Raw genomic sequence first — 12,014 nt, 5'->3', positions numbered from 1 at the left:
AGATTTCCCCTAATTTATCCTAAACCAAGACACCTATGTACTTTTAGAATCCCTTCTTGTTATTCTTCACATCCCTTGCTAAGTTCCATTCCAGTTTAGCCTCAGCTTTCCTGACCCCATTCCTACTCATCCAAACCCTGTCCTTGTACTCTCCCCAGGTCACCTGTCCCTGCTCCTACTGGCTGTGCATTTCCTTCTAACTCCTCAGTTTAAGGAACAGATCCTTGCTCAGCCATGCCAGTGACCAGCCTGCCTTGCTCAATTTCCTACAGACTGGGATCGGGAGCTCTTACACTCTGAAGTAAAGTGGTCTTAGGGAGTTGCAAGCTCTGGTCAGCCCCTCTGTCCTTATGGACAGTTACCCAGGTTATCTCATTCACCAACTCCTTAAACAGCTGGAAGTTCTCACTTGCAAAGTTCAGGGTCTTTGCTTCTCACCAGGCTCCCACTCCTTGAGATCACAAACTCAACCAGGGCATGGTTGCTACAGCCCAGGCTGCCTCCAGTCTTAACCTCTTTGATGGGCTCATCTGCAGTGGTGAGCACCAGGTTCAGTAATGCCTCACCTCTGGTTGGTTTATCTAATACCTAGACCAGGAAGTTGTCCTCTACACACCCCAGGAGTCTCCTGGATTGCTTACAGCCATCTGTATTCGTTTCCCAGTCTGGGTCCTTGAAATCTAAAATCCCCCATTAGGATGAGAGCTTGCAAGTGTGATGCTTCTTGTAGCTGAAATAAGAAGGCCTGGTCGACAAGATCCCCCGATCAGTTGGCTTTTAGTAGACTCCCACCACCAGGTGTCCTTTTTTGGTCTGGTTCTTGATTTTTACCCACAGACTCTCAGCCTTTTTAAGCCAATCTTTGGCTTACCAACAGGTCTGTAGTAGGTATCTCCTTCTGTCCTAAGTTACAATATGTATTCTATCCCCATCTTCAAGAGCTGTTGAAACCAGGAGGGGCATTGTTTTTCCTTATCTTCTGTTAATGGGCCCATCAATGCCTTGCCACATGACTCAGAGACAACTCCCTCCTGGAGCCATTTCTGTTTAATGGGCAATCAAGGACCCACTGCATGACTCATTAGAATGATAACAGCCCATTGTGAGATGCTTCGCCCAGGGGGGAGGAGCTAAGCATCCCCACCTGGATATAATCTGGGGTTTGGGGCAGAACAAGCTCTTCTTACCCACTGGTTTCCAGAGGACAAGAGCTACCAGATTTTTTCTACAGGATTACCACTTCAACAAGACCGTTTCATCTGGACTGCTATCGCCACCCTAACTAGCAGGGTGTGAGGTTGTATTCTGACTCTGTCAGTGTTTTTTCTTTTGTATTATTGCATATATTGTGGGGTTTTTTTCCCTTTTCCTAATAAATTGTATTTCTGACTTAAGAGTCTCTCACTGGTTTTGCTTTCAAACCAGAACACCTTCCCATATTGATTCTAGTTTAAAGTTCTCCTGATTAGTCCCATCAGCTTAAGCCCACAGACCCATTTGTCCCATCCAGGATGGGTAGATCCCATCAGGCCCCAGCATACATTGTCTTCAATGGTTTAAAACCCCAAAGTTTGGTACAGGCACCAGTCCTGGAGCCAGGTATTGATATCCTGGGCTTGCCTGATTCTTCCAAAGTCTCCTTCCATTACTGGAAGGATTGAGTAAAACACTACCTGTGCTCCTGAACTTTTTAGGATTCTTCCCTGGGCTCTAAAGTCGCTTTTGATTTACCTTACTTTTTTTTTTTTTTTTTTTTTGGTGACAATTTGTACATTGTTGAAAGAGTAGGAATGGCTAATAGTCTAAAGGTTGAATTAGGCTCTTCAGTCTTGTGGCAACATTCCTAATTCAGGCCTGGGGAGGCAGCAAGCTTCCCTGGAAAGATGGTCTGGTCTGAGAACAGGTGCTTCTGCTCCACACAGGAGGGAATCAATGACCATAACTCGATGTTGTTTCTTCTTGGTGCTGGTCTTAATGCAGGTTTTGTTGCGAGGGCTTGGGCTCTCTGACCTTGACAAAACTGCTTGCACAGGTTCCTCCTCTTTCTCATTATGAGCTTCATTTACTGTACCCATGACTTTGTACCTGTTCTATAAGGGTATGTGAAAGAGTAACTTAGAGGGTAAGGAGGTTACTTTCTCTTTCTGCTCCATGCTGCAACTTTCTTCTACCTTTTTTTATCCCTTGTGATACTGCCTTCCCTCTGGCAGAAAGCAGATCCTGGACCTGCCTCCATAGTGGCCATGTTGAGTTGGCTTCTATACATCATAGATGGCAGAGTATAGCTCCAGTGATGGAGCGTCAATCTCCCTCTTAGACTCTCAAATACTCTTCAGTCTGCTGCTCACCTCCTCCTGAAGCTCAGCCACCAAGAAGAGCAGTTCATCAGTCTGGTCACAGCTCCCACAGTCTTGCTTCCAATCACTTTCCATCTCTAGGAATATCCCTTCAGACATCCCACAGCCAGAAACCTGGGTAGTTGCATCCTTGAATAGGAGCTCTCTCTATGGCTCCATTGGTTTTCCCAGATGCTAGAAGCTCAGGAAAAGCAGAGGACACTGCTTTTTGCCAGGTGGCCATCATGCTGCTGCTGCTGTGTGCCTGCCTACTAGAAATATATATGCTTGTTTGTTGCAGTCAGCTGGACTGATTATTTTTGCCTGCTTAAATCTCCTGTACTGCCTGGTGCAGGCTCTGCCCCTTGCTGTCTCTTTCAGTGGGTCTGGGGTCAGTTGCTTGGGGAACACCCTCTGTTCAAGACAAACTTCTACTTGTCCATATGTATCTCTCGTGGATTTTTAAAAATTATATGAGTAGCACACTAATCCAAAGGTGTGTTTACTCAGAGACTTTTAAAGAAAAATATTGTGGTTTCCTAGATGTTTTCTAGATGCACAGAACATTCACAAGATGGTTGGAAGAACTTTTTAAAAGTCAACATTGAATGTTAATTTATACCTCCACAAGCAAGCATATATCAGTCCTCTTTTCCCTATGAATCATGCACCCTTAATGTTTATGATGAGGCTGTAATTTAACCCTATATGTAATATACAAGAATAACTGTCATCAGGGAACAAATAAGTTTAAACCATATATCTCAAATAGTGACCAGAACATTGAATTAATATATACTGTTACACAAATATTTTTACCCTGTGAAAAAGCAGAAAAGTAAAGTTTAAGAAGGAATATTGGTGTTGTTTTGCACTAATTAGTTTATTTAGTCGTTGTTTTACACTGGGTTTTGTATTTTGCACTGAATAGTATGTTTGTATCCTCATGGGATTCCCCTCTCATATCACATGGTCTTCTCCTCTCCTCTAAGCCCCATTGGTGGTGGTTTCTACCTTGTCTACTCCTCCCCTCACCCTCTCCTCACTTGTATCCCATTGGCTGTGGCCCCTCTCCTCCGCCCCCCTTTCCCGGGCTTAAAATCTCTGGGGAAGAGACCTCTGATCTCTTTTTGCTTCCCTTGGACCTCCCTGGAGTGGTTCCACAATAAAGTGGAATGATCGTCCCAAGAGGAAAGAGCGCCTCTAGTCTTTTACTTTTGTCCTTGTAAGACTGCGAGGGGCCAGGGTCCAAATATCTAGAAACTTCAGTGATAGCATTTTCAAAACTAGATTTGTACATTTAAATTTATCTTTCCAAACTCTGGATTCTCAGAGCACAGATTTCAAAGTCATTACAAGGCAGGCTTAGGGCAAGCAGCTATTGGAGAATTAAACATGATTGAGATCCTTCTCTGCTCAGAGAGCTCTGAGAAAGAAGCTATATATTGGTATATTCAGCTGTTTTAAGCTTTAAATGCATGTAGGAATTAGCATAATGTGTATATTCAATACTTTTTTTAAATCAAAAAGCTAAAAAAATTACTAAAAAAATAAAAACTTCAACAACAATATCTACACTACAATCACAGAATTGTTAGGTTTAGAAGGGACCTCTGGAGGTTATCTAGTCCAAAACTGCCAAGGCAGGGTCATCTAGAGCAGGTTACACAGGAACACATCTGGGCGGGTTTTGAATGTCTTCAGAGAGGAAGACTCCATGCCCTCCCTGGGCAGCCTGTTCCAGTGCTCTGCCATCCTCGATGGAAAGAGGTTCTTCCTCATGTTGAGGTGGAACTCCTTGTGCTTTAGTTTATGGCCATTGCTTCTTGTCCTGTAGCTGGGCACCACTGAACAATCTGGCACCATCCCCTTGGCACCTGCCTTTGAGATATTTATATGCATTAATGAGATCCCCTCTCAGTTTTCTCCAGACTAACCAGGCCCAGCTTCTGCAGTATCTCCATAAGAGAGATGCTCCACACCTCTAATCTAACGTGGGGCCGAGAAAGTAAAAAAAAACCTTTATTAATTACATGTTTGTTGTGCTTGCTCTGTAGTGGGTTAAAGCAGTCAGTAGCCATGTTGCTTAAATTCATAATGTCTCTTGGGGTAGAAGGCTTCATATAGTTCTAGTCTCTAGGCTTTTTTGAGGTTTTAATACCTTTTTAGTCACTAAGATTATTGTCCCTAACACGTAGTTTTTACAGTAAAGGGGCACGGATTAAAATAACTATTGTGCTGGGCTCGGTGATAATGATTTATAGGGCATTTACAAAAATACTAGAGTCTGTTCAAGATATGTATAGTTTATAGTTTCTTCATCCTACCCCGTGTCCCAGTTCCAATAGTATGTTTTGGGGATTTATTAGTAATTGTACCCAGTTTGTTAGAAGAGCAAAAGATGAGGCTTTCCAGCTTTTCCTTTCCTTCTTCTCCTTTGAATCTCTTATGTCACTTTTTAAGCCCCATGCATTTTAAGCATAAACTTCCTCCAAAGTAGATATTTCAAAAACCAAAAAAACTCAGATAAACATTTAGAATTGCTGCTATAAAGACAGAAGGCATCAAACAATTAAACACCTTACCTAGACTATCTGAAAACCCATCTGCTATAAGACTCCTAAAAGTAGAAGAGCAACGAGTGCCGATTGCCACCTCAACAGTACACCGCCAGCAGTACCAAACAAATCAAGATGCCGTAATCCCCATCCACAAATTAATCCATAAGCTAGAAAGCCAAGAAGTAGTCAACAAAACCCATTCACCCTTCAACAGCCCCATTTAGCCTATACATAAATCTAAAAGAGAATAGAGATTAACTGTAGACTACCGTGCATTAAATGAAATTACTCCACCACTAAACGCTGCTGTGCCGGACATGCTATAATTCCAATACGAGCTAGAGTTCAAAACAACAAAGTAATACACCACTACTGATATTACCAATACATTTTTCTCCATTCCTCTGGCAGCAGAATGCAAACCTCAGTTTACCTTCACCTAAAGAAGCATACAATACACCTAAAACCAACTACCCCAAGAGTAGAAACACAACCCCACCATCCACCATAAACTGATCCAGACTACACTAAAAAAGAATGAAGCTCCAGAACATCTACAATATATTAATGACATCATTGTGTAAAGAAAGACAGCAGCAAAAGTGTTTGAAAAAAGAGAAAAAAATCATCCAAATTCTCCTAAAAACCAGCTTCGCCATCAAGAAAAACAAAGTCAAGAGACCTGCTCAAAAAATCCATTTTCTAAGAGTAAAATAGCAAGACAGACAACGTCAGATTCCCACCAATGTCATCAACAAGATCACAGCAATGTCTCCACCATCCAACAAAAAAGAAACACAAGCTTTCCTAGGCACCATAAGTTTTTAGAGAATGCACATTCCTGAGTACAGCCAAATTGTGAGCTCTCTCTACCTAATCACCCACAAGAAAAACACTTTCCACTGAAGCCCTAAACAACAACAAACCTTTGCCCAAATCAAGCAGGAGATCGCTCATACAGTAACCCTTGGCCCAGTCAAGACAAGACCAGATGTGAAGAACGTGCTCTACTCTACAACCAAGAGCCATAGTTTGTCCTAAAGCCTTTAGCAAAAAGTACCTAGTAAGACTCAAGGCCGACCACTAAAATTTTTAAGTCGAAGCTACAGAACATCTAAAGCCAACTATACTCCAACAGAAAAGAACATTTTAACAGCCTATAAAAAAAGTCCAAACCACCTCAAAAGTAATAAGCACTAAAACAAAACTCCTCCTAACACCCTGACTACCAGTGCTGGAGTAGATGTTTAAACAGACAGCAGACAGCAAACAGACAGACAGACAGCAGGACAGAGCTCTCCTTTATTTTAGTTAATTTTAGCTATCTAAGGCAAAGAAGTTCCCTAGACTATGGTTGTTGTTTCCTTTTCTTTAGCAAAAAGTACCTAGTAAGACTCAAGGCCGACCACTAAAATTTTTAAGTCGAAGCTACAGAACATCTAAAGCCAACTATACTCCAACAGAAAAGAACATTTTAACAGCCTATAAAAAAAGTCCAAACCACCTCAAAAGTAATAAGCACTAAAACAAAACTCCTCCTAACACCCTGACTACCAGTGCTGGAGTAGATGTTTAAACAGACAGCAGACAGCAAACAGACAGACAGACAGCAGGACAGAGCTCTCCTTTATTTTAGTTAATTTTAGCTATCTAAGGCAAAGAAGTTCCCTAGACTATGGTTGTTGTTTCCTTTTCTTTTAGACCTGTTTAAACCTGCTCTGGACTGAACACCCAGAAGAGCACCAGCAACTCGCCTGCTGAGCCTGAGCTGCAACATTTCCAATGCCAGAAGGACTGATGAGAGACGGAATAAGCCAAACTGCAACCCAAAAAAGAGATTTTTCTGAATTTATCATCTCTTTTAGAGCAGCAAAAGGTTTTATTGCTTAATATAGTTTAAGTTTTATTGTTTAATAAACAGTTTTTTTCCACTTTTCTCCAAAGAAGTATTTTTTTCCTGAGCCAGTTAGAAGAAAGGCCAATTAAATCTGCTTTTCTAGAAAAACCCCTTTCAGGGTTCTCTCCCAAATTTGCCCTGAACCAAGACAGCCTTGTAGGCTTAAAACCGATATATGAAGAAGTAAGCATCCAATGTTTTAAATGCAAAGATTTGCTATGAAAGTATCTCCTGAATTATAACACTCGTTATAAATATGATGGGATAGAAATGACTCAGGGGAAAAAAACCAGTAGTTTAGAGGACTACTTCCTAGCCCTTGCCACTAGTCTTCCACATTCAGTACAGCCTACCACGCTTGCTGCATTAACAACCCCTGATGTAATTACAAAACAACATTTTCCCTAAACTCTCACTATTATTTCTCTTTTTCACCATGGTACTTTCTGATAGAACATATTGAGGGAAGGAGGGGTGGGTGCATGTAGTTTTGTTGCACCTTTTGAATTGAAAGTTAATTTAGGAGCAATCCTTTTTATCAGATAGCTATCTTATAGCCTGATAATGTGCTGTGTGCCAAAACACTTAATCCAAAAGAATAAAACATATTTCATATGCTAGAACCAAAGACAGAACAAGCATTTTATCAGGAGACAGGAATTTGCTATGATTTTCAGCATGCTATTTGGATAGGAAAAAGTTCCCAAGTAGTGAAATAAAATACAAGTTTTTAACTACTGTAAACAGCTTTAATATAAATTAAATTATTACTTACCAAAATCTACTCTTGTTAGTATGCACTGCATTGGATGGTCAGTTGTATGCCTTGTTGTTGTTGCACCACTCTCATAACAAGTTGCACACAAATCGTAATCGTAGCAAATTAAACACTTGTATCTGCGACCTCGAAAATTTCCTTTTAAACATGCATCACAGCTGACACCTGTGAACAAAGAAAATTGCTTGAAAACAACAATAATTTCACATTGGCCTAATGATACAGATTTGTTGCTATAGCTCCCAACAACGAAAGGAATTCAACCAAGAAGCTTTTATGGAGCTGATGTACAATAAGACTCAATTTTAAGCATATTTATATCTTTAAAAAGGCAGTAATCATCCAAAGTGAAAGTTAAAGTAAAATAAAATCCAGTCAAGCACTCAAAATGGTAATTTGTTAGGATATAAATTCTTCTTAATCACTTTTTTCCACTGTTCGAAAGCTTGGTTCAAAACATTCTCAATGTTAAATAGTATAGTTTGCGAAAACAACAAAGTCCACAGCAGACCATCCCACAAGTCACACAAAACCACACACCACCACCAACACATAACACCACCCCTCCCTGGCTTTTCTGTTTATTTTTATAGTTTCTAATAATTAAATTCTGAAGAATACCAGAACCATTTTTCACAACATAAACATATCCAAGAGCAGAAATTTAGGTCTTCTATTTTGAAGTACAGAATAACTTTGAATATATCTTAATTTTATGTTGCATCATCTCTTCAGCTTCTTCCTTTTGGAAGTTCAAACTTTGTACTGTAAATCAATCAGTCACACTGCCTGGGTCAGGAGAAACCTTCATTATCTTCTAAAGGTTTTGGCAATTTTCTCTGTGTCATTTCGGTACTCTGCTGTTAATTTAGATAAGGGCATCATCATCTTTTCATCTGTCAAGGCCCACAAGAACTTCCATCACTGCAGTAGTAAATTAAAGGCCTTCATGATAATATCTAGTGTGTACAACACATGCAATATTTTGATTGAAGTCCTCCTTTAGGATCAATTTAAACAAGGTTTTCATAGTTCAGTGCAAATGCAGAAAATTTCATAGAAACAATGTTATTGAAAGAAAGCACTGACATTGACTCCAAGAGGATTAGTAGCGGAAGATCATCACGATCTCAAAACTGCAAATATCCCAATGGTAATTTCCTAATTATAAACTCTATTATCAGATAAAAATCTAGTATTAACACAACTCACCACTACTGCTTGTGATGTCAGGTCCAGGGAGAAAAGTTAAATTACATAAAAAGAATTCTCACAACATCTCTCTAAGCTAGTATTTCTTCATATCATTCTAAAATACCATGTTTTCATTTTGATAACCTGACAGCAAGTGGCATAACACACTACTTTCATACCCTTTTATGTAACAGGAGAGAAAAGCATCAAGAAAAAAAAAAAAAGCATCAGTTCTGTTTTTTAAAATCCATATACTACATCAATTAAAATTACATAGGATTAATTAAAATTTTAGAAGTTTACCCCTCTACACCTTAAAAACAAAAGAAACCCCAAACCCCAGAACACTGAAAGATAAAAAAATGCCAAAGTGAATTTAATGCATCCTAATTAATCTCTGGTTTTGAGGAAAAACACTCAGGAGGGGTTCAATTATAAGCAGGGAACAAAAAGAGCAATCCAATAAACAAGTTGTGAAAAGAATTCACCTTTTTCATGAAGTTCTGATTTACATGATGTGACAATGACTTTTTAAAAGCTTTTAAAATTATTTCCTATTCAGTGGAAACAGTTTCCCTGCACCTTCTTCAGAATGGTCTCATGGAAATGATCAGAAAAGAAAAACAACCTGTCTCATTTTTAAATAAAGTTTTTGATGCATTTTACATTAGAAAATAGCAAGGAGACTTTTTCAGTTTTTCTACTGTTAATTGCCAATACACAACTACATATGTGGACTGATAAACAGACCCAAATAAAGACATTTATACCAGTGTACCCTCTCTTCACTATCAGAATAAATATGGCTACCAGGTTTTGTTATAAAACTTGCTGCTTGTTGTCCTGGGTAACCCAAAATGTTATTATATTCCATTTCTATCTGTGCGCAAAAATTGTTACTGTCTCTTTAAGACCCTGTGGCCAGAAAGAGACTCGCGGGGCAAGCAAGGGGTCCCTTTTTTAAAGTCGGGTTGCCCAAGCAGACCTTTTTTTTTTTTACCCCGTGGCATTTGCTCAACGCGGAGACATTCATTTGGGTTTGTTGGTGTTTTGGGTTTTTTTGGGTTTGTTTTGGTTTGGGTTTTTTTTGTTTGTTTTTTGGGTTTTGGGGTTTTTTTGTTTGTTTGTTTGTTTGTTTGTTTTTGGGTTTTTTTGAGAGCATGTGTTTCTTGGTCTTGAACTGCCTAGGGGCAAATTCTGGGAGTGCCTGCACTCGAGGCCGGAGCCGAGTGGAGCGGAGCGCCTACTCCTCCAGTCTGAGTCACCCCAGCCTGCCAGCCAACTGCCCTACTGAGAGCAGGGCAAAGTCCCTCCACGAGTTCTAGCCCTTAACTGAGTGCCAGCCATCTGAGTATGCCAACGGCATTCGCTGACGGAGTTGCCTCCACCGGATGGCAAGGGCGGAAGGGGGGGGCTCGCGCCATTTTCCCCTTTGTCTCTTGAGCCATGCGCTCGGCTGCAAAACACCACATCTTGGGGGTGCGGGGGTGGTTGCTCCTGCAATCTAAGTTTCTCTTTTGATGCCTATATAACTTAGGTCAAAGTTACAAGGTGCTTATATAGCTCGAGTTATAAGATATCAATATAACCTGATATCAATATAAGCTGAATCATAATTTCCTATACTTATATAACCCGAAACACAACTTTTTATACCTATTATTATAAATAACAAATATACTTATTGGCTTCCACATTTATGTATTAACTTTTGTTTTGCAAGTTATTATTGATCACAAAAATCGTGATATAGTAAAATTTGTAATTACTGCTTTTGATATAGTATAATCTGTCAGTTTATGCATGCACCATATAGCTTTTATAAATAGTAGTGTAATATATACTATTTTAGACCATTGCATAATAGAGACTGTAAAATGTTGAAATGCTTTTTTGTGTAACTAACTCAGAAAATAGTGTAAAATAATTAGGTGATTTTCCATATTTGGGGACTATCTTATCTGAAAGACAAGACAGTAAACAGAAACCAGAGCACCGAAAAAAAGGAGAATTTATTAACCTTCATTATCAGGGAGTGAAAATACAACAGGATGGAACCACAAGAAGAAATAAAATATATTCGTTTAATCTACAAGATAGCATGAAGACAAGTCAAAAGGTAAAACCTGTTGGAACCCTGGATGCTGAGAGTTTTAGACTTTCTGTGCTGAAAGGCACAGACCCTCAAGAGAACACTACATTTGACCTGAGGCCATGGAAAAGGCTTCCAAAATTGAATGATAGAACTGGGATTATGGGTGTGTAGTTTGAATAGAAGTGTATAATATCACATGGTGGAAAACTTAGAGTTTACGGTTGTTATAGATAGATAATGAGATGACTGGCTCTTGCAATTAAGGGGGCTGACGCAACCCCCCCAGGAGTATAAAAGACTGAGCATCCATCTTGAAGACCAGCCAGCCACGTGGTAGGCAGCCACGTGGGCAGCTTCCAGGCCTGCTTTTCCTTATTTAGTCCTTTTGTTGTATTTTTGTTAAGGTTTAATAAACACTTTAAATTTTTTAAGTGATCAGTTGTTTCTCACAATGTTTTGGAATAGAGTAATATATATAAAGCTAAGATGGAGGTTTTTGGGGTGGTGGCTGATTGTTCTTCTTCACGGGTTTAGGTGGTATTTTGTAATTGGACAGAAAAGTCTGCATTGTGGGACACAAGTGATTAGTTATTAGGTTAAAAGTAAAAAAAATTTAGGTCTCATTTCTTAATTGAATAGTTTTTCCTTAAAAGACCTTGTAGAGATAGATATGGGACCATTTTTGTAGCTTGTTAGTAAAATAATGTAGAACTCACAGCTTGTAAGACTGTGATATAGATAAGAAATAATAAACATCTGAGTGTGAACATGAAATACCATCTCGAGCACTTTCAATCCTGACCCTGACAGAGACAGGAAAGAAGCAAAAGAACATCTAAACTCAAAAGAATGTTTGAATATGTATAAACTCATGAATATACATGTACTCCCTGTAATATAACAATATATAGAGAACACAGTTTAAGTTAAGGCCTGCTTTTGGCAAATAGCCAAGCACCCCAGCACTAGATTTTATCCCTTTTGTTATGAATAAAAAGTTATCTATTTTTGTTTAAGGTTGCAGAGTTAAAACCGGTTGGACCAGTTGCTGTTAAGTTAGCTTCATTGTTAAGAGTTCTTCTTCAATTGCCTGTTAATGGTTGGTGATTAGCCATTGTCCCCCTGGTGCTTACCAGGGAGCGACACTGGGACC

At 39.4% G+C, this 12,014-nt stretch overlaps 1 long non-coding RNA gene across 1 annotated transcript in view; it reads right to left on the bottom strand.

The window, feature by feature from the left end:
- Window positions 1-3,152: 3,152 nt before the first annotated feature.
- The window catches only part of LOC121359425, a 20,950-nt gene continuing 12,088 nt past the window's right edge, over window positions 3,153-12,014 (bottom strand). The window contains exons 2-3 of the long non-coding RNA XR_005956041.1: window positions 7,570-7,737; window positions 3,153-4,217 (exon numbers count right to left, since the gene is read on the bottom strand). This is a non-coding gene — a long non-coding RNA (uncharacterized LOC121359425). The remainder of the gene's footprint in view (window positions 4,218-7,569; window positions 7,738-12,014) is intronic.

This window comes from Pyrgilauda ruficollis, unplaced genomic scaffold (assembly GCF_017590135.1).
Source record: "Pyrgilauda ruficollis isolate IOZ18807 unplaced genomic scaffold, ASM1759013v1 scaffold447, whole genome shotgun sequence".
NCBI lineage: Eukaryota > Metazoa > Chordata > Aves > Passeriformes > Passeridae > Pyrgilauda > Pyrgilauda ruficollis.
This window is presented reverse-complemented; position numbering and strand designations above follow the sequence as displayed.